Source organism: Rhinolophus hipposideros (assembly GCF_964194185.1).
Source record: "Rhinolophus hipposideros genome assembly, chromosome: X".
Taxonomy (NCBI): Eukaryota; Metazoa; Chordata; class Mammalia; order Chiroptera; family Rhinolophidae; genus Rhinolophus; species Rhinolophus hipposideros.
The window spans coordinates 44,662,210-44,688,172 of NC_138046.1; the positions used below are offsets into that span (position 1 = coordinate 44,662,210).

Consider the following 25,963-nt stretch of genomic DNA (forward strand, 5'->3'; position numbering starts at 1 on the left):
ACAAAGCTGCAATGAACATTGGCGTACACGTGTCTCTATAGAGAAATGCTTTCAGATTTTTGGGGTAGATACCCAGGAGAGCGATTGCTGGGTCATATGGTAATTCTATTCGTAATTTCTTGAGGAACCTCCACACTGCCTTCCATAGCGGCTGCACCAGTCTGCATTCCCACCAACAGTGTATGAGAGTTCCTTTTTCTCCACAGCCTCTCCAACACTTGTTACTATTTGTTTTGTTGATGAAAGCCATTCTGACTGGGGTGAGGTGATATCTCATTGTGGTTTTCATTTGCATTTCTCTGATGATTAGCGATGTTGAGCATTTTTTCATATGTCTATTTGCCATTTGTATATCCTCTTTGGAGAAATGTCTCTTCAGGTCCTCTGTCCATTTTTCAATTGGGTTGTTTGTTTTTTTTGTTGTTGAGTTTCATGAGTTCCTTGTATATTTTGGATATTAGCCCCTTATCAGAGGAACTGTTTGCGAAAATCTTCTCCCATTCAGTTGGTTGCCTCATTATTTTGTCAATAGTTTCTTTTGCTGTGCAGAAGCTTTTCAGTTTCATATAATCCCATTCGTTTATTTTAGTTTTCACTTCCATTGCCTTTGGAGTCAAATTCATAAAATGCTCTTTGAACCTAAGGTCCATAATTTTAGTACCTATGTTTTCTTCAATGCAGTTTATTGTGTCAGGTCTTATGCTTAAGTCTTTGATCCATTTTGAATTAATTTTGGTACATGGTGACAGATAGCAGTCCAGTTTCATTCTTTTGCACGTAGCTATCCAATTCTTCCAGCACCATTTATTGAAGAGGCTGTCTTTCCTCCATTGTATGTTTTTAGCTTCTTTGTCAAAAATTATCTGTCCATATTTATGTGGTTTTATTTCTGGGTTCTCAATTCTATTCCATTGGTCTATGTGTCTGTTTTTCAGCCAATACCAAGCTGTTTTGATTATTGTAGCCCTGTAGTACAAGCAAAAATCAGGCAGTGTGATACCTCCAGTATTGTTCTTTTTTTTTAATATTGCTTTGGCTATTCGGGGTCTTTTGTGGTTCCAAACAAATCTGATGATTTTTTGTTCTATTTCTTTAAAAAATGCCATTGGGATTTTAATGGGGATTGCATTAAATCTGTATATGGCTTTGGGTAATATGGCCATTTTAACTATGTTGATTCTTCCAACCCATGAGCACGGAATGTCTTTCCATTTCTTTGTGTCTTCTTCAATTTCTTTCAAAAATGTCTTATAGTTTTCAGCATATAAATCCTTCACATCCTTGGTTAAGTTTATTCCTAGGTATTTTATTCTTTTTGCTGCAATTGCAAAAGGAATTGTTTTTTCTATCTCTTTTTCTGAGATTTCATTGTTGGTATATAGGAAAGCAATGGACTTTTGTACGTTGATTTTGTAGCCAGCAACTTTACTGTATTCACTGATTGTGTCTAATAGCTTTTTGGTGGAGTCTTTAGGGTTTTCTATATATAGCATCATGTCATCTGCAAAGAGTGACAATTTAACTTCTTCATTCCCAATTTGGATGCCTTTTATTTCTTTCTCTGGCCTGATAGCTCTGGCGAAGACTTCCAACACTATGTTGAAAAGCAGAGGTGATAGGGGACAACCTTGTCGTGTTCCTGAACGTAGAGCAAAGGGCTTCAGCTTTTCACCATTAATTATGAGATTAGCTGAGGGCTTGTTGTATATGGCCTTTATTATGTTGAGGTATTTTCCTTCTATACCAATTTTAGTAAGTGTTTTAATCATAAATGGATGTTGTATCTTATCAAATGCTTTTTCTGCATCAATTGATAGAATCATATGATTTTTGTCCTTTATTTTGTTTATGTGATGTATCACATTGATGGATTTGCGAATGTTAAACCATCCTTGTGCCCCGGGGATGAACCCCACTTGGTTGTGATGAATAATCTTTTTAATGCATTGTTGTATTCGATTTGCTAGAATTTTGTTTAGGATTTTAGCATCTGTATTCATCAGAGATATAGGTCTGTAGTTTTCTTTTTTTGTGTTGTCCTTACCAGGTTTTGGTATCAGGGTAATGTTGGCCTCATAAAATGAGTTAGGGAGTACTGACTCTTCTTCAACTTTTTAGAAGAGTTTGAGCTGGATTGGTATTAGATCCTCTTTGAAGGTTTGGTAGAATTCACTGGTGAAGCCATCTGGTCCAGGACTTTTGATTTTGGGAAGGTTTTTGATGACTGATTCAATTTCGTTACTGGTGATCGGCCTGTTAAGATTTTCCAGTTCTTCATGATTCAGCCTTGGAAGGCTATATGTTTCTAAGAACTTGTCCATTTCTTCTAAGTTATTAAATTTGGTGGCATATAGTCCTTCATAGTATTCTTGGATAATCCTTTGTATTTCTGTGGTGTCCATGATAACTTCCCCTTTTTCATTTCTGATTTTGTTAATTAGTGTCTTCTCTCTTTTTATCTTAGTGAGTCTAGCCAAGGGTTTGTCGATTTTGTTAATCTTTTCAAAGAACCAGCTTTTTGTCACATTGATTTTTTTCTATTGTCTTTTTGTTCTCTATTTCATTTAGTTCTGCTCTGATTTTTGTTATTTCCTTTCTTCTGCTGACCTTGGGATTCGCTTGTTCTTCTTTTTCTAGTTTTTTAAGGTGTAACATGAGGTTATTTATTTGGGATTTTTCTTGTTTCTTGAGATGGGCCTGTAATGATATAAATTTCCCTCTTAAAACTGCTTTCGCGGCATCCCAAAAATTTTGGTAGGATGTATTTTCATTGTCATTTGTTTCTATGTATCTTTTGAGCACTCCTCTAATTTCTTCTTTGACCCAGTCGATCTTTAAAAGTATGTTGTTTAATCTCCATGTATTTGTGTTTTTTCCTGCTTTCTTTTTGCAGTTGATATCCAATTTCAAAGCTTTGTGATCAGAGAATATGCTTGGTATGATTTCAATCTTCTTAAATTTGCTGAGGCTGACTTTGTGTCCCAATATATGGTCTATCCTTGAGAATGTTCCATGTACACTAGAAAAGAAAGTATAGTCTGATGTTTTAGGATGAAGTGCTCTATATATGTCAATTATGTCCAATTCATCTAATGTGTCATTTAGGGCTGCGATTTCGTTATTTATCTTCTGTTTGGATGATCTATCCATAGCTGTCAATGATGTATTTAAGTCCCCTAGTATAATTGTGTTTTGATCAATTTCTCCCTTTAGTTCTGTTAGTAGTTGCTTGGTATATTTCGGTGCTCCCTGATTGGGGGCATAAATATTGATGACTGTTATGTCTTCATGTTGTATAGTCCCCTTTACCATTATGAAATGCCCATCTTTGTCTCTTGTTATCTTTTTCACCAGGAAGTCTGTTTCATCGGAAATCATTATGGCTACACCTGATTTTCTCTGGGTACTATTTGCTTGGATTGTCAATTTCCACCCTTTCACTTTGAGTCTATGCTTGTCCTTGTAGCTGAGATGTGTCTTTTGTAGGCAGCATATGGTTGGGTTTAGTTTTTTGATCAAATCTGCTACTCTGTGTCTCTTTATTGGTGAGTTCAGTCCATTTACATTTAGGGTGATTATTGATATGTGAGGATTTCCTGTCATTCTGTCTTTAGTTTTCTGGTAAGGCTGTGTCTCCATTGTTTCTTTGCCTTTTTGTTGTTGTCTGTTATTTCTGTGTGGTGGTATTCTATGATGTTTCCCTCTGTTTCTTCTTTTATTACAGTATATATTTCAGATTTGAATGTTTTTTGAGTGGTTCCCCTTGAGTTTATGTAAAAGAAAGTTTGATATTTAGAGTATTCCAGTTTCTTCAGTATGCTTACTTTCTCTATTCCCATATTCCAGTTCAGGCCTTCACGCTCCCCCTTTTTATGTTTTGGTTGCCACAAGTTGTCCCTGTTGATGGTGGTCTAATAGCCTCCTTTAGTATTTCTTGTAGTGCAGGTCGTGTATTAGAAAATTCCCTCATCTTCTGGATGTCTGGAAAGGTCTTTATTCCTCCTTCATATCTAAAGGAGATCTTTGCTGGATATATTATTCTTGGCTCATGATTTCTCTCTTTCAATAGTTTGAATATTTGGTTCCATTCCCTCCTAGCTTGTAGAGTTTCTGCTGAAAAATCTGATGATAATCTAATGGGCTTTCCTTTGTAAGTTACCGTCTTCTTTTCTCTGGCTGCCTTGAGGATTCTTTCTTTGTCATTGATTTTAGACAGCTTCAATACAATGTGCCTTGGTGAAGGCCTGTTGGGATTGAGGTAATTAGGTGTTCTATTTGCTTCTTGGATTCGAGGATCCAGTTCTGTCCACAAGTTTGGGAAGTTCTCATCGACGATTTGTTTGAATATATTCTCTGTTCCCTTCCCTCTTTCTTTTCCTTCTGGTATGCCCATTATTCTTATATTGCTCTTTCTGATGGAGTCAGAAAGTTCTTGTAGAGTTCTTTCATTTCTTTTAAGTCTCAAGTCTCTTTCTTCTTCCCTCTGTGTAAATTTCAGGTTCCTATCTTCGATGTCACTGATTCTTTCCTCCATCTGGTCAACTCTACTACCTAAGCTGGATATTTCATTGTTAATTTCTACTATTGAGTTCTTAATCTCCAGAAATTCTATTTGGTTCTTTTTCAAGATTTCAATCTCTTTTGTAAAATGCTCATGGTGTTCTTTGATTGTGTTTCTGAGTTCATTAAACTGCCTTTCTGTGTTTTCTTGCATCTCGTTCAGTTTTTTCAGAATTTTGATCTTGAATTCTCTGTCATTTAAATCACAAAGGTCCATATCTCTAAGTTCCTTTTCTGGAGACTTTTCACTTTCTTTCTGAGCTATCTTGTTGCCTTGGTTATTCATGGCAATCACTGATTTACTATTTTTCTTCCTAGACATCTACAGGAGTGTCTTCTGCAACAGGTTGATAGGTATGCGAAGAGCTTTTGGAGTTCCAAAGCTCTTTCTGCACCAGATTCAGAGCCCGTTTGTTTCAGCAGTTCTGTTTACTCCTGCAGGGATCCGCCCAGATAGGTGGGGCCAGGGGCGGGGTGAGTTGTGAGAGGTGGCCCAGAGCAATGGCGGCGACCACCACCACAGCCAGTCCTGCTTCCACAGCTCCCTCCCCTTTGCCGGAACTAGTTGAGCTGCGAATCTGTGTCTGCGGTCCACAGTTCTCAGAGTAGCAAATATTCTGTCCTTTGATCCGACACTGCTACTTTATCGCTTCTAGCACCGGGCAGGTGGGGGCGGGGCGAGCTCTGGGAGGGTAGGGAGGGGGTGGCTAGTCTCCGTGCTTAAGGCTTCCGTTCTCCGCTCGGCAGTGAGGGCTTAAACCGCCGATTTCAGCACTCTTCCCTCAGTCTTTGCTCTGAGATCTGCTGTGAGCCAGCGTTGGGTTCAGCCGTGCTATATGCTGCCCCCTCAGCCCTGTGGGCCGTAAGCGGAGCCCTAGCAGTCCGAGTCCTTCCCTCTCCCGCAGCTGCGGAAGATCCGGTAGCAGCGGGCTCCGAGCACTGAGCTAGGTCTGTGTCCTGCGCCCGCGCGGCTCCGTCTCCGCAGTTCTCCTCTCCCTCCTCTCCCGCTCGCGCGATTCACCCACCTGGAGGTGAATTCAGTAGTCGGCCTCTTTGTCTTGTCTGTTTGCTGTGCAAGGAGTCCTTTGTGGAGTTATTGTTGTCCGATTCGTTGTAAATTCCAGGGGAGCGTTACAGAGGCTCACCTCACACCGCCATTTTTTTTTTCTCGAATCTTGTGCCTCTTAAGCTGGGCCCTGTTAGGGCACTTTCAGCACAAATCAAGTTACCAAGTACAACAACAACAACAACAACACAGAAAACAGATCAAGTACATTCACATGTAAAATACAATCGCCAATCCCCACTCAACATAGGCAAAGATATCAAAGAAATAAAGACAGAATAAAGCAAAGCACAACAAGCAGAAAGAAAAAAAGAAGAAGAAAAGAAAGAAAGAAAGAAAAAAAGAAAAAGAAAAGAAAAGAAAAAAAGAGAAAAAAAGAGAAAAAAAAGAGAGAAAAAAAAAAAGAAATCAAAAACCACCAAGCGAAACAAAACAGAAAGCAGCACCAGTCTTGGCTTAATCCCACCAAGTAATCTCCAGGTTGTCCTCCGCTGTGCCAAAGAGTTCCCTGCCTAGTGCGCAGGCAGCGCTGGTCACCTGGTGCCCAGAGTGAATTTGGTAGTGTAGATTTAAATGCGAGGTGCTGAGGGGTCTGGATGACAGTTTTCAGAGAGACCGTGCAGTTTCTGTCCTTTCCTGCACAAATGCACGCTGAGAGTAGCTCCACCAGCCCTGTGCCCAGTACTCCTGAGTCTTAGGGCCCTCCTTCCGTGGGTGTGTGGGAGGGGGCGGGCGGGAGATCTCTAAGCTGCTGAAAGCCAGGAGCTGCATCTGCCGCTTACCGCTGAACTCAGGGAGTGCTTCGGCGGTTGCCCTTGCCCCGCCCCAGGCCAGCCAGAAAGGGTTGGGGCTGGGGATGGAGGGGTCTTCTCCCTCCCAGGCCAGCCACGTCACACTCCTCCCGCAGGCCTGAAAAGGTGGTGGCTGGAGGTGTGGGAGTCTCCTCTCTCCTCGTTCAGCGAAAATCCCCTCCTCCCAGCCTCTTCCGAAGGTCATAGCTGGCTGCCAATCTTCCCAGCGCCTGAGCACAGACGCCCCTCTGTAATCTGACACTACTCTTCCGTTCAGGGGTCAGTTTAAGTCTCTGGAAGGGCGGGGGGAGGATTCGAAAAGCGCGGTGAGGGGCCCAGGTGTGGCGTATGAGTTCTTTGTCTGCCCTAGGGCCCACGAGCTGCCCTCCCCGGCGGGAGCGATCAGCTGTGGGATGCAGGGAAAGAGCCCACCTCCTGGACCCTACGCTCTCCGCTGCACCCTGGGCTCACGTGGGACTCTAGAGCCCCGGGTGCTGCCTGCCGCTGCTCCTGTGGGCACGCTCCTCTTGCCCTCCTCGCTCCTCCCCCGCTCGCCCAACTAGCGCACCTCAAAGCAAACCTTCCGCGAGTCTCCTCTCAGTCCTGGGAGCTGAGCAGCGCAGAGGTTGCTGTACGGTCTGGGCTCCGCTGTTGGGGGGTTAGTGTTTTCACTTCGCGCCCCTCTCTCCTCCCCCGCTTGCCTAACTAGCGCACTCCAAAGCTAACCTTCCACGAGTCTGCGCTCAGTTGTCCTGGGCGCCGCGGCGGCGGTTGCCACTGGCCTCGGCTCCGCGGGGGTAGGGGTGGAGGGGGCACGCTTCCACTTCGCTGTCCTGCCTCCTCCCCTGCTTGCAATCCGCGCTCACCTTCAGGTAATTCCTCCACGAGTCTCCCCGCTGTTCTGCGTGTTCTATATCTCCCTGTGTCTTTAGAGCTGCGGTTTACCACCGCTGCAGCAGCCGCCGCCGGCCTGATTCCACCACGAGACCGCGCGTTTCCACTCCGCTCCCTTCCTTCTTCCCCTGCTCGCCCAATTTGCGCACCTTCAAGTAATCCTTCCACGAGTCTCTTAGGAGTGTCTTAGCTGTTCTGCGTGATGAGCAAAGAGTTGTTTGATGGGTTATATGTCCCGTTTGTAATAAGATCCGGAGGAGAACTCAGAAAATGTGCCCCGCTGTCGCCATTCGTATGACGTCACTCCCTTATTGTTTTTGAAGCAATTGTAAACGGGACTGATTTCTTGATTTCTCCTTCTGATAGTTTATTGGTGTATGCAAATGCAACTGATTTCTAAATATTAATTATGTAGCCAGCTACTTTACTAAATTTGTTTATCAGTTCTAACAGTTTTTTGGTGTAGTCTTTGGGTGCTGTATATATAATATGGTGTAATCTGCATATAAAGACAATTTTACATCCTCCTTTCCAATTTGGATGTCCTTTTTTTTCTCTTCCTTGTCTGATCGCTGTGGCTAGAACTTCTGAAAGTATGTTGAATAACATTGGTGAAAGAGGGCAGCCTTGTCTTGTACCTGAACTTTTTTTTAAAACATTTTTCTTATTAGTTCCAGGTGCACAAAGCAATGTAATAGCCAAATATCGACCATCTACAACCCTCATACAGTGACAAATCCCCTACCCCCACCCACCACCCCTCTGACATTGGACACAGCCACCACACCTCCACCGTCTCCACCCCCAACGCTGCACTCCACCTCCTGCAACCATGCACACACATAAAATTGTAGTTGACATTCACCACCGTTCAGCCTCAGCTCCAGGTGCACAGCACAGCGATAAGTCATCTACATCATCCCTGAGGTGGTCTCCCTAATGAGACATGTGTCCATCGCATGCCCTATAAAATCTTTACAACATTATTGATTACATTCTCTAAATTGACTTTCGTATCCCCTTGGCAATCTTGTGGTTACCCACTGTGCTTTCTAATCCCCTCACCTTCCCCCTAATCCAATCCCCCCCATCTAGGAACCCTCAGGTTTTCTTCTATGTTTCTGAGACTGTTTCTGATTAGTTCATTCATTTATTCTTTTCTTTAGATTCCACATGTAGGTGAGATCATACGATATTTGTCTTTCTCTGTATGACTTATTTCACTTAGCATCATGTTCTCTAGGTCCATTTATATTGTTACAAACAGTAAGATTTCATTCTTCTTTATGGCTACGTAATACTCCACTGTATAAATGTACCACAATTTCTTAATCCAGTCGTCTAGCAATGGGCATTATGGTTGTTCCACATCTTGGCTATTGTGTATAGTGCTGCAATAAACATAGGGATGCATAATTTTTTTCGAATTAGAGTTTTGGATTTTTCCAAATAGATACCTAGTTGTGGAATTGCTGAGGCATAAGTAGTTCCATAAGTCCAGATTTTTGAGATACCTCCATCTGTTTTCCATAGTAGCTGCACTAATCTGCAATCCCACCAACAGTGCACAAGGGTTCCTGTTTCTCTACATCCTTGCCAGCACTCGTTGTTTGTTGATTTATTGATGACAGCCATTTTGACTGGCCTGATCCAGTATCTCATTGTGGTTTCTATTTGCATTTCTCTAATGATTAATGAGGTTGAGCATTTTTTCATGTGTCTGTTTGCCATCTGTATCTCCTCTTTTGAAAAATGTCTCTTCATGTCTTCTGCCCATTTTTAATTGGGTTGTTTGTGTGTTTTTTTTGGAGTTGAGTTGAGTGAGTTTTTATAAATGTTGGATATTAACACCTTATTGGATATATCATTGGCAAATATCTTCTCCCATTCAGGAGTATCCCTCTTTGTTTTATTGATGGTTTCCTTTGCAGTAAGAAAATTTTTTACTTTGATATAATCCCACATGTTCATTTTTTCTCTTACTTCCCTTGCCTGAGGGGATATATCAGTAAAAAATCTTACTTTGGGGAATGTCTGTAAACGTTCTTCCTATATTTTCTTCTAGGAGTTTTATGGTTTCAGATCTTACATTTAAGTCTTTAATCCATTTTGAATTTATTCTTGTATGTGGTGTAAAAAGGTGTTCCAGCTTCATTTTTTTTTTTTTGCATGTGTCTGTCCAGGTTTCCCAGCACCATTTATTGAATAGACTGTCTTTACAACACCGTAAATTCTTGCTTCCATTGTAGTACATTAAATGACCAAATAGGCATGGATTTATTTCTGGGCTCTCGCTGCTGTTCCATTGATCTATGTGTCTGTTTTTATGCTGCTGCCATGCTGTTTTGATTACTGTAGCCTTGTAGTATAATTTGATGTCAGGTATCATTATACATCCCACTTTGTTCTTATTTCTCAAGATTGCCAAGGCTATCCAGGGTCTTCCATGGTTCCATATAAATTTAGGATTATATACTGTATTTCTGTAAAAAATGTCCTTGGTAGCTTGATAGGAATTGTGTTGAATCTGTATATTGTCTTAGACAGTATGGACATTTTAACAATATTAATTCTTCCTACCCATGAGCATGGTATACGTTTCCATCTATTTGTATTCTCTTTAATTTCTTTCTTCAGTGTCTTATAATTTTCTGAATACAGAAATCTTTTACTTCTTTGGTCAAATTTATTCCCAGGTATTTTACAGTCTTTGAAGCAATTATAAATGTGATTGTTTTCTTAATTTCTCTTGATATTTTATTATTGGTATATACAAATGCAACTGATTTCTGAATATTAATTTTGTTTCCTCCTACTTTACTAAATTTATTTACTAGTTCTAATAGTTTTTTGGTGCAGTCTTTAGGGTTCTCTATGTATAGTGTCATATCATCTGCATAAAATGACAATTTTACTCCCTCCTTACCAATTTGGATACCTTTTATTTCTTTTTCTTCTCTGATTGCTGTGAATAGAACTACCAGAACTATGTTGAATAGAAGTGAAGAAAGTGGGCTACCTTGCCTTGTTCCTGATCTTAAGGGGAACGGTTTTAGATTTGCCCTATTTAGTATGATGTTAGTTGTGGGTTTATCATATATGGCCTTTATTATGTTGAGATATGGTACCTCTATTCCCACTTTCTTAAGACTTTTTTTCATAAATCGCTGCTGGATTTTGTCAAATGCTTTTCCTGCATCTATTGATGTGATCATAAGATTTTTATTTTTTAGTTTGTTAATGTGGTGTACCACACTATTTGATTTGTGGATGTTGAACCACGCTTGCATACCAGGAATGAATCCAATTTGATTATGGTGTATGACCTTTTTAATGTATTGTTGAAATCTGTTTGCTAATATTTTGTTGAAGATTTGCATCTATGTTCATTAAGGATATTGGCCTGTGGTTTTCTTTTTTTGTAATGTCTTTTTCTGATTTTGGCATCAGGGTGATAGTGGCCTCGTAAAAAGTGTTTGGGAGCTTTCCCTCCTTCTGGGTATTTTGGAATAGCTTGAGGAGAATAGGTGATAATTCTTTTTTGAATGTTTTGTAAAATTCACCTCTAAAGCCATCTGGTCCAGGGCTTTGGTTTGTTGAGAGCTTTTTGATTACTGATTCAATGTCCCTGGTGGTAATCAGTCATTCAGGTTTTCGGTTTCTTCTAGAGTTAGCCTTGGAAGGTTATGTGCTTCTAGAAAATTGTCCATTTCTTCAAGATTGTCTAATTTGTTGACATATAGTTGCACATAGTAATTTCCTTATTTTTCTTTCTATTTCTGAGGGGTCTGTTTTCACTTCTCTTCTTTCATTTCTGATTTTATTAATGTGGGTCCTCTCTCTCTTTTTTTTGATGAGTCTGGCTAAAGGTTTGTCAATTTTGTTTATATTCTCTACAAATCAGTTCTTGGATTCATGGATCTTTTGTATTGTTTTTCTGGTCTCTATTTCATTTACTTCTGCTCTGATCTTTATTATCTCCTTCCTTGCACTCCCTTTGGGCTTATTTTGCTTTTCTTTTTCCAGATCCCTTAAGTGTGTAGATAAACTGTTGATTAGTGATTTTTCTTGTTTCTTTAGGTAGACCTGCATTGCTATGAATTTCCCTCTTAGGATTGCTTTTGCTGCATCCCATAGATTTTGGGTCATCATGTTTTCATTTTTGTTTGTCTAGAGATATCTTTTGATTTCTTCCTTGATCTTATGGTTGACCCATTCATTATTTAGTAACATGTTATTCAGCTTCCATGTATTTCTGTGTCTTCCAGTTTTTTTCCTGTAGTTGATTTCTAATTTCATGAAACTCTGGTCAGACAAGACAATTGGTATGATTTCAATTTTCTTAAATTTATCAGCTCTTGTTTTGTGGCCTAACATGTTGTCTATCTTGGAAAATGTTCCATGTGCACTTGAGAAGAATGTGCAATCTGCAGCTTTTGGGTGAAATGCTCTGAAAATATCGATGAAATGCAAGTGGTCTAATGTGTCATTTAAGGCTGTTGTTGCCAGACAGATTTTCTGTCTGGAAGACTTGTCCCTTGTTGTCAGGTGTGTGTTGAAGTCCTCTACTGTGATATTGTTTTGTTGATCTCTGTCTTTATGTCAGTCAATATCTGTTTTACATATTTAAGTGCTCATATGTTGGATGTGTAGATGTTTATTAGGGTTATGCCCTCTTTTTGGATCGATCCCTTTATTATTATACAGTACCCATCTTTGTCTTTTAATATATTCTCCATTTTAAAGTCTACTTTGTCAGTTATAATTATTGCAACTCCAGGTTTTTTCTCATTTCTATTTGCATGAAATGTCTTACTCCAGCCCTTCACTTTCGGCCTGTGTGTGTCTTTTGATCTGAGGTGAGTCTCTTGTATACAGCACATACAAGGGTCTTGCTTTCTTATCAAGTCAGCCACCCTACATCTTTTGATTGGAGCATTTAATCTATTTACATATGCAGTGATTATTGATAGGTACATAGTCATCACCATTTTTTTTCTTTGTAGTTAGATTGTTTTCACCTTTCTTCTGTTTACAGAAGCTCTTTTAATGTTTCCTGCAACGTTGGCTTGGTGGTAATAAATACCTTTAGCTTATTTTTGGGGGAAGTTCTTTATCTCCTTCAATTTGAAATGATAGCTTTGCTGGAAAAAGCAATCCAGATTTTACGCCTTTATTTTTCATTATTTTGAGTACCTCGTGCAACTCCCTCCAGGCCTGCAAAGTTTCTGTAGAAAAGTCACTTGAGTCTTATAGGAGTTCCCTTGTATGTAACCCGCTGTCTTTCTCTTGCTGCTTTTAGGATTCTCTCTTTGTCTTTAACCTTTGTCCTCTGGGTGTGTTGAATCTTGTGCCTCTTGGGCAGGGCCCTAGTGTAGGGCAATTTTAGATCAAAGCAAGTCACCAAGCACAACAACAACAACAAAGAAAAAAAACAAATACACTCACATGTAAAACCAACCTATAACCCACACTCAACACAGGCAAAAATATGAAAAATACAAAAACTAAACAAAACAAAAAATGCAGTTCAAGTCTTAGCTTAAGCCCACCAAGTAATCTCCAGGTTGTCCTCTGCTGTACCAAAGAGTCCTCTGCTTCTTGTGCAAGCTGAGCTGGTCACCTGGTGCCCAGAGTGACCCTGGGACTGCAGTTCTAAATGATTGGGGTATGGGGTCTGGATGGTAGTCTTTACAAAGTCAGTGCAGTTTCTGCTCTTGCTTGTACATATGCGCAGTGAGAGTAACATAGCCAGCCCTGTGCCCAGGTCTCCTGAGTCTTAGGGCACTTCTTCAGTGTGTGTGTGTGTTTGGAGGGCAGGAGATTTCTGAGCTGCTGAAAGCCCTGATCTGCCTCTGCAACCTGTTGCTGACCCCTGGGAGTTTCTCAGCAGTTGTAATTGCTCTGCCCTAGGCAAGTCAGAAAGGGTGGGGTTGGGGATGGAAGAGTCTTCTCTCTCCCAACCCAGCAGTGTCACACTATTCCCAGCCTCTGCCCTAGGTCACAGCAGCTGCAAACCAGGTCCTCTCAGATCCTGAGTGCTACTGCTCCTCTGTAATCTGACACTTCTCCTCAGTTAAGGGGCCAGCTGGAGTTTCTCTAAGGGTGGGGGTAGGATTGGGAGAGTGGGGTGAGGGACCCAGGTATGGTGTTTATGTCCTTTGTCTGACCTATGGCCCAGTTGGGGGTCTCAGCTGAGGTTACTGCCTCAAATGCTGGGTATGCTGCTCTCTTGACAGGAGAGATCAGCTGTGGGACACAGGAAAAGAGCCCACCTCCTGGCTCTTTTGGTTTCTGTTCTGTCCTGGGACCTCCTGCGTCTCAGCAGCTGCATATATGCGGCACGTCTCCACTCTACTCCCTTCCTTCTTCCCCTGCACCCCAAGTTTGCCCACCTTCAAGTAATCCTCGTATGAGTCTCTTAGCTATTCTGTGTGATGAACAGAGTCCTTTGTTGGGTTATAGATGTTCAATCTGTGGTGTGTTCTGGAGTAGAACTCAAGAAATCCACCTTGCTGCCACCATTCCTATGATATCCTTTTTCTTCCTGATCTTAAGAGGAAAGGTTTTTCCCTTTCCCCATTGAGTAAGATGTCAGATGTGGGTTTATCATATATGGCCTTTATTATATTGAGATATGATCCTTCTATTCCAACTTTGCAAAAAGTTTTTGTTTTTTTTATCATAAATGGCTGCTGGGTTTTTTTCAAATAATTTTTTCTGCATCTATTGTTATGAACATATGATTTTTATTTTTCATTTTGTTAATGTGGTGTATTATATTAATTGATTTGCAGATATTGAACCAACGTTGTATACCAGGAATGAATCCCATTTGATCGTGGTGTATGATCTTTTTCATGTGTTGCTCAATCCAGTTTGCTAGTATTTTGTTGAGGATATTTGTGCTATGTTCATTAGGGATGTCGACCTGTAGTTTTCTATTTTTGAAATGTCTTTGTTTGGTTTGGGGATTAGAGTAATAGTGGCCTTGTAAAATGTGCTTGGGAGCCTTCCCTCTTTGGGGATTTTTTGGAATAGTTTGAGAATAGGTGTTAATTATTTTATGAATATTTTATAAAATTCACCTGTGAAGCCATTGGGTCAGGACTTTTGCTTGTTTGGAGCTTGTTGAATTGTTGATTACTGATTCAATTTCCTTGGTAGTAATCAGTCTGTTCAGAATTTATGTTTCTTCTGGATTCAGTCTTGGAAAATTGTAGGCTTCTAGAAATGTATCCATTTCCTCCAGATTGTTTACTTTGTTGGCATATAGTTGCTCATAGTATTGTCTTACAATTTTCTGTATTTCTGTGGTATTTGTTGTCACTCCCCCTCTTTCATTTCTCATTTTATTAATTTGGGTCCTTTCTCTATTTTTCTTGGGGAGTCTGAGTAAGGGTTTGTTGATTTTGTTTATCTTTTAAAAAATCAGTTCTTGGATTCATGGATCTTTTGTATTGTTTTTGGGGCTCTATTTCATTTATTTCTGCTTGTATCATTATTATTTCCTTCCTTGTACTCCCTTTGGGTTTGTTTTGCTGTTCTTCTTCCAGTTCCCTTATGTATAAAGATAGCCTGTTGATTTCAGATTTTTGTCCTTTCTTGAGATAGGCCTGCATTGCTATGAATTTCCCTCTTAGGACTGCTTTCGCTATATCCCATAGATTTTGTCGTGGTATTTTCATTTTTATTTGTCTCGACGTATCTTTTGATTTCTTCCTTGATCTCATTATTGACCCACTTGCTATTTAGTAACATGTTATTCAGTCTCCATATATTTGTATGTTTTCCCAATTTCTTCTTATAATTGATTTCTAGTTTCATAGCATTGTGGTCAGAGAAAACGCTTGATGATTTCTTTTTTTTTAATTGAAGTTTATTGGGGTGACAATTGTTAGTAAAGTTACATAGATTTCAGGTGTACAATTCTGTATTACATCATCTATAAACCCCATTGTGTGTTCACCACCCAGAGTCAGTTCTCCTTCCATCACCATATATTTGATCCCCTTTACCGTCATCTACCATACCCCACACTTTCAATCTTCTTAAATTTATTGAGACTTGTTTTGCGGCATAGCATGAGATCTAGCTTGGAAAATGTTTCATGTGCACTTGAGAAGAATGTACATTCTGCTGCTTTCAGGTGAAATGCTCTAAAAATATTGGTTAAATCCAACTGGTCTAAAGTGTCATTTAAGGCTACTGTTGACACTACTGTTGTTGAAAATCAATCAAAATGTTGATTTTCTGTCTGGAGGATCTGTCCATTGGTGACAATGGGATATTGAAGTCCCCTACTATGATAGTGCTACTGCTGATCTCTAACTTCATGTCAGTCATGAACTGTTGTATACATTTAGGAGCTCCTATGTTGGGTGCATACATGTTTACTAGGGTTATGTCCTCTTGTTGGATTGATCCCTTTATAATTATGTGCTCTTCTTTGTCTTTTATTGTAGTCTTCATTTTAAAGTCTATTTTGTCTGAAATAAGTATCGCTACCCCAGCTTTTTTTCTCATTTTCATTTGCATGAAACATCTTATTCCATCCCTTTACTTTCAGTCTGTGTGTGTCTTTTGTTCTAAGATGAGTCTCTTGTAAACAGCATATGCGTAGGTCCTGTTTTCTTATCCACTCAGCCACTCTATGTCTCAATTGGAGCTTTTAGTCCATTGACATTTAAAGTGATTATTGATAGGTACATATTTATTGCCGTTTTGTTATTCATATTTCTGGTCTTCCTTTGTTAGTTTGTTTTCTCTTTTTTTCTGATTAGAAAAGCTCTTTGAACATTTCCTGCAATGCTGGTTTGGTGGTAATGAATTCTTTTAGCTTATTCTTTTCTGAGAAGCTCTTTATCTCTCCTTCAATTTTAAATGATAGCCTTGCTGGGTAGAGCAATCTTGGTTGTAGGTCTTTGTTTTTCATCACTTTGAATATTTCCTGCCACTCCCCTCTGCCTGCAGAGTTTCTGTAGAAAACTCTGCACTTTCTGGAAGTGTATGTTTATTTCCTTCACCAGGGTGGGGATGTTTTCAGTCATTACTTCTTCAGATATGTTGTTCCTTTGTTCCTTCTGTTTTTCTTTTGGTATTCCTATGGTGTGAATGTTGTGCTTTATGCTGTCCCACCCGTCTCTTAAACTGTTTTCATTGTTTTTTATTATTTTTTCTTTTTGTTCAGATTGGGTGATTTCTGCTATTTTGTCTTCTGAATCGTTGATCTGATCCTGTGCTTCATCTAATCTACTGGTGACTCCTTGAATGTGTTCTTCATTTCAGTTATTATATTCTTTAGTTCTAACTGGTTGTTTTTTTTATGATTTCTCTATCCTTCTTTATGTCCTCACTATGTTCCTTAAACATTCTTATCATCAGTGTTCTAAACTTTGTCTCTGATAGGTTCAATGACTCTGTTCCATGTAGTTCCATTTCTAGAGGTTTCTTCTGATCTTTAATTTGGGACATGTTTCTTTGTTTCCTCATTCTGGCTGTCGCTCTGTGATTGCTTCGATGTGTTAGGTAGATCACCTGTGTTTCCCAGTCATTGCTGGGTGGTCTTACGTAGTATGTGTCCTTTATATTTGGATTGCAGTCTCCCTATTCTCCTGTCCCGTGTGTTCCAGAGGTGTCACTGTTGTAGTTGATCTTTAATTGCTCTTGGCTTGTCTGAGGGTGAGATTGACCCTTAGGCTGATTAGCCAAGAAAATTAGCTCTGTTCACAGTGTATGAGCTTCTGTGCTGTCGGGGTTCCCCTCAAAGAAAGCTTGGCCCATGTGATCTCTTGTGCCTGTGGAAAATTTCCTTTGAGAGTGCTGCTTGTATGTTCAACCAGGTAGTAATATTGTTTGGTCTGTCACTGGCCTCTGGGTGTATTGGTTCTAGTGTCTCTTGAGCAGGGCTCCATTCAGGGCTGTTTCAGCCTTGTCTGTTACTGGGCAGTGGCTACCTAGTAGGTGTCTCAAAACTGTATGCCGTTGACTGCTGCCCGTTCTGGCCCTGGAGTCATGTGGGGGTTGTCTCTAAATTGAGGCTGACTGCCACTAATATTGGTCCTGAGGAAGTTTAGCAAAAGGTCCAGAGCCCCGTAGGCCTGTTGCCACCTTACAGTTGCCTGTAAGGCCTAACTATTGAAAGAGGCCCTTTAGGAACATGTGTCTGGCTATTTGACCCAGTATTGAGGGTGCCATTGGCAATGTGGCACTAGCTGGGCAGGATGGAGTTCAAGTGAATTACGAGACATGATTGGTGGTTTTTAGGACATTGATGCAGATCTAGATCCTACGACAATATATGGCCTGTAACCCATTTGTACAGTGTCTCAAGGGCACTACCACCAGCCTTCACCTCAATCTCACAAATTTCCAAGAGCTGCTTCCAAGTGGCTCTGGTGCAGTGTTGAGGTCACTGAACACGATGCAGAGGACCCCAGAGCTCTACGGACCGTCTGCTGTTGTAAGAAACCTTTTCTACAGTTTGTGGGGGTGGGTTCAGTCATCAGTCACCCAGTGTGCTCATGGCAATGCAGCTATAGATGGGTAATGTGGTGTTACAGGTGGCTAATGGCTGTGGTCAGTAGTTTCTGCAAATTCAGTGTAGTCTCAGCTCCTGGACCAGTGGTAGGCCCTTGTCCACTTCAAAAAAAAAAAAAACAAAGCAGGGCACACCAACAACACCAAAAACCAAATACACCCCCACAAAAACTCGATAAACAATGATCACACGGGAGAAACAAAAGTATATGAAACAGAGAAAAACAGCAGAACAAGATGGGAAAACAGTAACCAAAAGTAACCAAAGTGGATCACAAGACAAACAAACCCGGGGAATAACAACAAAAAGAAAACAGATGAAAGAAAAGGGAACAGAAAAGATGAAATAAAAGGGAAAAAAAGGATAAAAAGAGAAAGGGAAAAATTGTAATAATAATGTAAAAAATGGGGGTGGAGGAAAAAAGAGGACTAAAAGAAAACAACAAAAATAAAATAAATAAAATACAGAAAAAGAAAAGAAATGAGGGGGGAAAAGGATCTCCGCCCCCTTTAATCTGCAGGCTGCTTGCTCAACAATTGTCTTCTGGCAACTTTACAGCTGTTGTGTTGAGTGGGGGGGAACCCAGCACCTTCTACACTGGCCTCCCTCAGGCTTGCAGTGAACTGCCTGCAATTGGCTACAGTGGGTTCTGGGGGCGTGCTCACCACCAAAATTCCCCACAGGCTGCTGTGGGCTGTCCACTGCTGCAAAATCCCTCTGTGGCCTGTGGAGGTGGGGGCCAGGCACCAGGGGCTCAGGGTGCACACTGGCAATGCTGTTCTACATGGGTGCGGCAGGCCCCCAGGGCACCACGGGATGTAGTCACTGGCCCCAACAAAGTCCTAGCAGTGTGTGCTCCTGCACCGGCAACCAGCCAGCATAAACGTGGCATGAATGCCTTGGCCAGATTGTGCCGCTGGGCAGCTCCCAGCCCAACATTCCCAGGAAAACTCTCAGTCTCTGCCTGTCCCAATCGGCAGTCCACAGGTCAGACAGAGCAGCCCAATATTCAGTCAACACCCTGGCACCACAGCACAAGCCTTCTGCAGAGCCAGGACCCAAGGCAGTGCTCGCAAACACCCACATCTCAATCAGCATCCTGTTGGAGCCCGAGCTCACCCGACATTCAGGCCTCTCCCTAGCAATGGATCAAAAGCCACATGCAAAGCCAGGATCCAAGACAGCATGCTCACCAACACACGCACGCTTGCACTGATTCCACCAGACCAATGCTGTCTGTATCCTGACCCTCTGTGGGAGTTCTAATCCTGAAAAAAATGGCACCCTCTTATACACCACTCGTGTGTAAGGTTCACACAGGGGGAACGATGGTCCCAAAACCTCCAGCTCCCGCACCACAGGAGCTCAGTTCAGTCCATCCCTGCAGTCTCCTGGGCCAGAATTTTTTTTTGGTAAAAGGACTCTGGGCTGGGGAGCCCGGTGTGGGGCCAGAGGGGCACTCCCCAACAGAGGAAGCCTCCGCCACTGAGGTGCCCCTCATGGGGTTCGCCCTCCCTCTGTGGGCCTGGAGTCAGCCTTCCTCACATCTCTGCCCCTCCTACCAGTTTTGACATAGTGGCCTCATCTTTAAATCTTTAGTTTAGAGGTTCTGTTCAGATAGTGTTCAGACGAATTCCGAGGTTGAATGTTGTATAAATTATTTGTAATTTTAGTGTGATCCTGGGAGGCAGTTGGCACAGTGCCCATCTATTCCACCATCTTAGCTCCTCCTCCTGCAAGTGTTTTAATTGATTGCCAAGGCATCCTCTTCAAAGACAACTGTCTCAAATAAACATATTGCCAGCCACACAACTAGATAAAGAGCAAGACCACCTTCCTTTCTCCCTCACCTTCCTGAAGGCTACTTTGTTTTAAAGATCTGGGTTGATTTTGGTAAGTAATCATTTTGGCTATTTTTTCCATCCTGTGTTTTAAATTCCCACTCTTATTTTTAAAAAGATTTTTATTAAACTCTATCTAACATACAATTTTTTATTAGTTTCATGTGTACACCATAGTTATCCAACAATTATGTATCTAAAAAAGTCTTCACCATAAGTCCAGAAACAATTTTGACACTGTACCATGCTATCACAATATTTTTTACTGTATTCCTTATGCTATACCCTACATCCCCATGACAGCTTTGTAAAAACAAATTTGTACTTCTGAATCTCTTTCCCTTTTGCATCCACTTCCCCAACCCCCTGCCCATCTGGTAACCATCAAAATGTTCTCTGTATCTATGAGTTTGTTTCTGTTTTGTTTATTTGTTTGTTCTTTAGATTCCACATGCAAGTGAGATCATATGGCATTTGTCTTTTTCTGACTTACCTCACTCAGCACAATACCCTCCAGGTCCATCCATGCTGCTGGACATGGCAAGAACCTATTCCCTTCCATGGCTGAGCAATATTCCATTGTACATTGGAAGAGTACCTCCTAATCTTTATCCATTGATCCATCAGTGGACACCAGGCTGCCTCCACATTTTGGCCATTGTAAAGAATTCACCAATAAAGAATGAGCCAGTGTAGTGTGGAGGTTCCTCAAAAATTACACATAGAATTACCATATGGCCCAGCAATCCCTCTCCTTGGTATCTACCCAAAGAATTTGAAATCATTTATACATAAAGACACATATGCTCCAATGTTCATTGCAGCTTTGCTTACGGTGGCCAAGACATGGAAACAACCAAAATGTCCTTTGATAGATGAATGGATAAAGAAGTTGTGGTATATATACACAATGGAATACTATTTGGCGTTAAGGAAAGATGATATAGGAACATTTGTGACAACATGGATGGATCTTGAGAGTATAATGCTAAGCGAAATAAGTCAGACAGAAAAAGAAGAGAACCCTATGATTTCACTGATATGTGGTATAGAAACCAAAAACAACAAAAGAACAAGACAAACAAATGACAAACAACAACTCATAGACGGACAATAGTTTACTGGTTACCAGAGGGTAAGGGGGGTGGGGGGAAGGAGATGGGGGACGGGGAATCAAATATATGATGATGGAAGGACAACTAACTCTGGGTGGTGAACATACAATGGGATTTATAGATGATGTAATACAGAATTGTACACCTGAAATTATGTAATTTCATTAACAATTGTCACCCCAATAAATTTTTAAAAAAAGAAGTTGTGGTATATATACACAATGGAATACTTTTCGGCAGTAAGAAAAGATGATATAGGAACATTTGTGACAACATGGATGGATCTTGAGAGTATAATGCTAAGCGAAATAAGTCAGATAGAAAAAGCAGAGAATCCTATGATTTCACTGATATGTGGTATATAAACCAAAAACAACAAAAGAACAAGACAAACAAATGAGAAACAAAAACTCATAGACAGACAATAGTTTAGTGGTTACCAGAGGGTAAGGGAGGTGGGAGGAGGGAGATGAGGGTAAGGGGGATCAAATATATGGTGATAGAAGGAGAACTGACTGTGGGTGGTGCACACACAATGGGATTTATAGATGATGTAATACAGAATTGTACACCTGAAATTGTGTAATTTCATTAAAAATTGTCACCCCCATAAATAAATTTAAAAAAAGAATGAGCCAGTGAAACCCTAGCCTCCCACCCTAAGCAGAATGCAAATCCTGTTCTCTCTTTCTCTCTCTCTCCCCTCCATCCACTGAGACCTTGCTGTATACCTCCAGTGTGCCTTACACACTTCAGAGCCGATTAAGTAATAAAGTTATTTTCTTCGAAGTTTCCTAATAGTTATTGCTGAAATGTGTCTCACAATTGTAATAAGAACCACAAGAGTTGTTCCAGTTGCAACATTGGTTTAGAAAGGGGAGATATCTGTGGAAAGCTCACCTGGGCCCAGGTGATTTTCCCCAAGCATTTCTAGCCTATATCATTACTGTTAATAGACCAAGACTGGCACAAAACAGTAATGCATTGTACTATAACATTAAAATGGCTACAGTGTCATTAGGTGATAGGAATTTTTCAGCTCCATAATAATCTGATGAGATGACCATTATTATGCGATCTATTGTTGACTGAAAATGCGAAACATGACTGTAGGTTTCATTCTGGACAGGTAGTTATGGGTGTTTATTGTTATTTTGATTTTTCCTATTTTGCTTATTTGCAGTTTCTGACCTTTTTTTAATGTGCATGATTAACTTTTGCAATAAAGGGAAACCTCTATAAAGATACTCTGCTTAACCCTCCATCCTTAGAGTTTAATCAAGGGCAAAATAATACCCTCAACCCGGCTTCCTGTCCTGGCAGTGTAATGCTTAGCACCAAGTGTCCAATGAGTGTGAGTCATTACAAAGCTGAGGGAATCTTATCTTTCTGCCTCTGGCCTTGGTGCATTAAAAGAAGCACTGGATTTGAAATGTCTAGACCTGCATTTGAGGCCTGGCTCTTCTGAGTAATCTTGGAAAATATACATAATCTTGATGTTTTCCATCTGTGAAAAGAGGGTAATACCAATCAAAATGGTGGCGTGAGATGAGCCTCTCTAAAGCTGCACTGGAATTGACAACTAATCGAACAACAATAATTCCACAAAGAACTCCCTGCACAGCAGACAGGAAAGGTGAAGAGGCCCACTACTGAATTCACCTAAAGGTGAGCGATTAACACAAGTGTGGAGGAGGGAAGGGAGAAGTGAAGAGACGGAGCCACGCAGGAGCAGAACACAGACCTAGCTAAGTGCTCTGAGCTCACTGCAACCAAGAACTACTGCAGCTGCGGGAGAGAGAAAAACTCAGACTGCAAGGGCTCCGCTTAAGGCCCACAGGGCTGAGGGGGCAGCAGATAACATGGCTGAACACAACGCCAACAGCAGAGACCTTGGAGAAAAGACTAAGGGAAGAAGGCTGAAAACGGTGGTATAAACCATCACTGCCAAGCAGAGAACGGAAGCCTTAGGCACTGAGACTAGCCGCCCAATTCCTACCCTCCCAGAGCTCGCACCGCCCCCACCTGCCCGGTGCTAGAAGCAGAACAGTAGCAGTGTCAGATCAAAAGAACAGAATATTTGCTGTTCTGAGAACTGTGGACCACAGACACAGATACTCAGCCCAACGGTTCCGGCAAAGGGGAGGGAGCTGTATAAGCGGGACTGGCTGTGTTGGTAGTCGCCGCCATTGCTCTGCGCCACCTCTCACAACTCACCCCGCCCCTGGCCCCACCTATCTGGGTGGATCCCTGCAGGAGTAAACAGAACTGCTGAAACACACGGGCTCTGAATCTGGTGCAGGAAGAGCTTTGGAACTTCAAAAGCTCTTCACATACTGACACGGACACTACAGCCTGTAACCCAGGCGAACTATTAACTGGGGAGAAGCCTGTCTCCCAGGGAATCCTGCCATTGTGTGAGAAGCTGGAATAGTACAGAGAAAACATAGTACTACCGTGTGAGAGAAAAAAAAAAAGGTTGCAGTCAGAGAGAAAATAAAGCATTCTACCAACAAGTACTGGAAAACAAAAGGAAGACGTCTTCATATCAACCTGTTGCAGAAGCCATGCCTGTAGATGTCTAGGAAGAAAAATAATAAATCAGTAATTGCCATGAATAACCAAGGCAACCAGACACCTCAGAAAGAAAGTGAAAAGTCTCCAGAAAAGGAACTTAAAGATATGGAAATATGTGACTTAAATGAACAAAAATTCAAAATTGCAGTTCTGAAAAAACTCAACAAGATGCAAGAAAACACAGAAAGCCACAGAAAAGTGGCTTTGATTTTAATAGTTGTTCTCGACCTTGGATGCACATTAGAATCATATGGAAAGCTCTAAAAGTGCTAATACCTGGGCCCTATACCCAGAGGTTTGAACTCATGATAGGATGTGAGGCCTAGTCATTAAATATTTTTAAAAGCTACCCAGCTGATTCTAAAGTGCAACCAGGGCTGAGAACCACCATTTTTAGAAACATAGGGTAGGATGTTGTCGAGCGCGGAGTCATGCAGGGTCTCTGCTCCCGCTCCCCACATAAGAACACAGGATGTGGCTAGGCCAAAAAGGAACACCCACAGAGCCATAGATAGGGGAGTCATACAACTATAGTCTCGCTAGTGGCTGGGTTGGAGACACAGGAAGCAGGAGCCACGCGATCCGCAACCTGCCGTTCACTTCTCTCTGCCAACCAACCTCACTTGCGAGCTGCAATCCGCCATGCTAACTGCAATATGCTCTTGCTAGCTCAGCCACCATCTTCTTGCTCGTTTCCATTTGCTGCTAGCATAGCCACAGCAGTTATATTAGTGGCCAATTGCTCACTGGTTACAGCTGATGGCCATCCAATCACAATTGATGGCCATTTACTACCTGAGACAGCACCTTTCCACATGAGGCCGTGAGCCTGGAAACTGCACTCCTGGCTCTGTCCCCACAATGTCATCTAGAGGACTTTCCCTTTTCAGTTATCACCTGGTAAATGCCCGGGTTTGAGATAGGAGAATACCAGGATGGCTCATTAGTGTTAGGAAGTTATTACCAGTTTGAGAAGAGGAAGGCAATGAAGCTAATGCAAACTGAGTGCCTACTGTGTTCCAAGCATGACACTAGGCACTAGGCCCACACAGCCCTGAGCAGGTAGATTTCCTGGAAGTATCACTGGGGAGCATCCAAGGGGAGAAGTTATGATAAACAGATGATTAGTTCACAGAACCAAACAGAGAAGGTGCTCATCATAATCATTCAATAAATAAAATAACAAAATAAGTGGGAGGAGCCAAGCATATACCTGGAATGGCTTAGGTAATCCAAGCTTAGATGCAGGAGGCTAGACTAAATGAATTACCATTTCCTCCAAATTTTATCTAGAATACTATGAAACAACTTAAGGGTAGATATGATTTGGAAGCTACTTCTGCATATTCAAAATGATGGAGAGAACTCAGGTACTATCTCCAAAACCATTCTCACCTAAAACTTTGAAATGACTCAAGCAACCTTTGGGAGGAATGATGTCAAGTATTATCATAACCATTTTGTAGACTAGAACAGTGGTTCTCAATGTGTGGTCCCTGGAATTTGTTAGAGATACACGTTTTCAGACTCCACCCCAGTCCTACTGGATCAGAAATTCTGGGAGGGGAGCCCTGCAATCTGTGTTTTAGCAGATCCTCCAGGTAACACTGATGCACCCACAAGTTTGAGAATCACAGCTCTAGTGAGCTCATTCAACTGATCCTCAAAGGAGTCATAATTTTTTTCCTTTTTTCACATCACTCAGTTTTCATCAAGGAGCCTGCCTATCAAGCCTCCATCACACCTCCTCAGAACTGCACTAGAAACTGCTGAGAAAAGTTCAGGACTGCAGTTAGGACTGGCAATGTGGCTAGTAGGAAATGCAAATGAGTGGGCCTCTAAACTGACATGTGCATGTAAGTATGACCCTACAAAGTCACCTAACATCTATAACTCAAAATATGACACAAAAAAATGTACTCAATAAGTATTTATCTGAGTACCTGTAATTCAAGGGTAACAGTGCTAAAGGAGGCATGGTACAGGGAAGGGAGTAGGAGTGAGACATATCTGAGATCGGGTCCTTATTCTGCCTTTAAACTAGCCTTTTGACCTGGAGCAAAGCACTTCCCACTTCAGCCTCAGTTTTTCAGCTATCAAATGGAGACAGATTCTGATTACAAGATCTCCATGGGCTCTGTTGACATCAAAACTGTTTTGTTTAAAGATCTACACTGTGATATTGAATTTAGTGACTCAGAAAGTTTCTATAAAGATAGAGCCATATAAACACAAAATCTCCTGTAGCCTCTGAATATGTTCTATGTATGCGATCAATTTCCAGCACCAGGTAAATAACTATGACTACTACTATGGGAGGTCGGTTAATTATTAATGTGTGGTAAGCCATCACCTGATTAAACACTGTACCAACCCATTTAATAGTTTTCCATTGTCTGAGTAATACACAGCACTCTCTCTTTGTGGTTGGAAGCTGTCTAGAGTAGCTGGGAAACATTATGCACAAAAGACTGGGGCAAGCTGCTTGAGCTCATTAGTGTCATAGGGCTGGGTGAACCCCTCAATTGCCCTTAATCATTAGAACATGACATATACAGCACAGGGTCAAGGAAAACCCT

General features: G+C 41.3%; 1 protein-coding gene across 3 annotated transcripts in view; it reads left to right on the top strand.

Annotated features, from left to right (window-relative positions):
* TRPC5 (transient receptor potential cation channel subfamily C member 5) overlaps nt 1–25,963 on the top strand; it is a 364,801-nt gene that overhangs the window by 34,603 nt on the left and 304,235 nt on the right. Inside the window, exon 2 of one of the 3 annotated variants that reach the window (XM_081042360.1) lies at nt 25,090–25,240. The exons of the other annotated variants lie outside the window; for them this stretch is intronic. The gene's annotated coding sequence lies outside the window, so the exon portion shown is untranslated. The remainder of the gene's footprint in view (nt 1–25,089; nt 25,241–25,963) is intronic. 3 annotated transcript variants of the gene reach the window in all.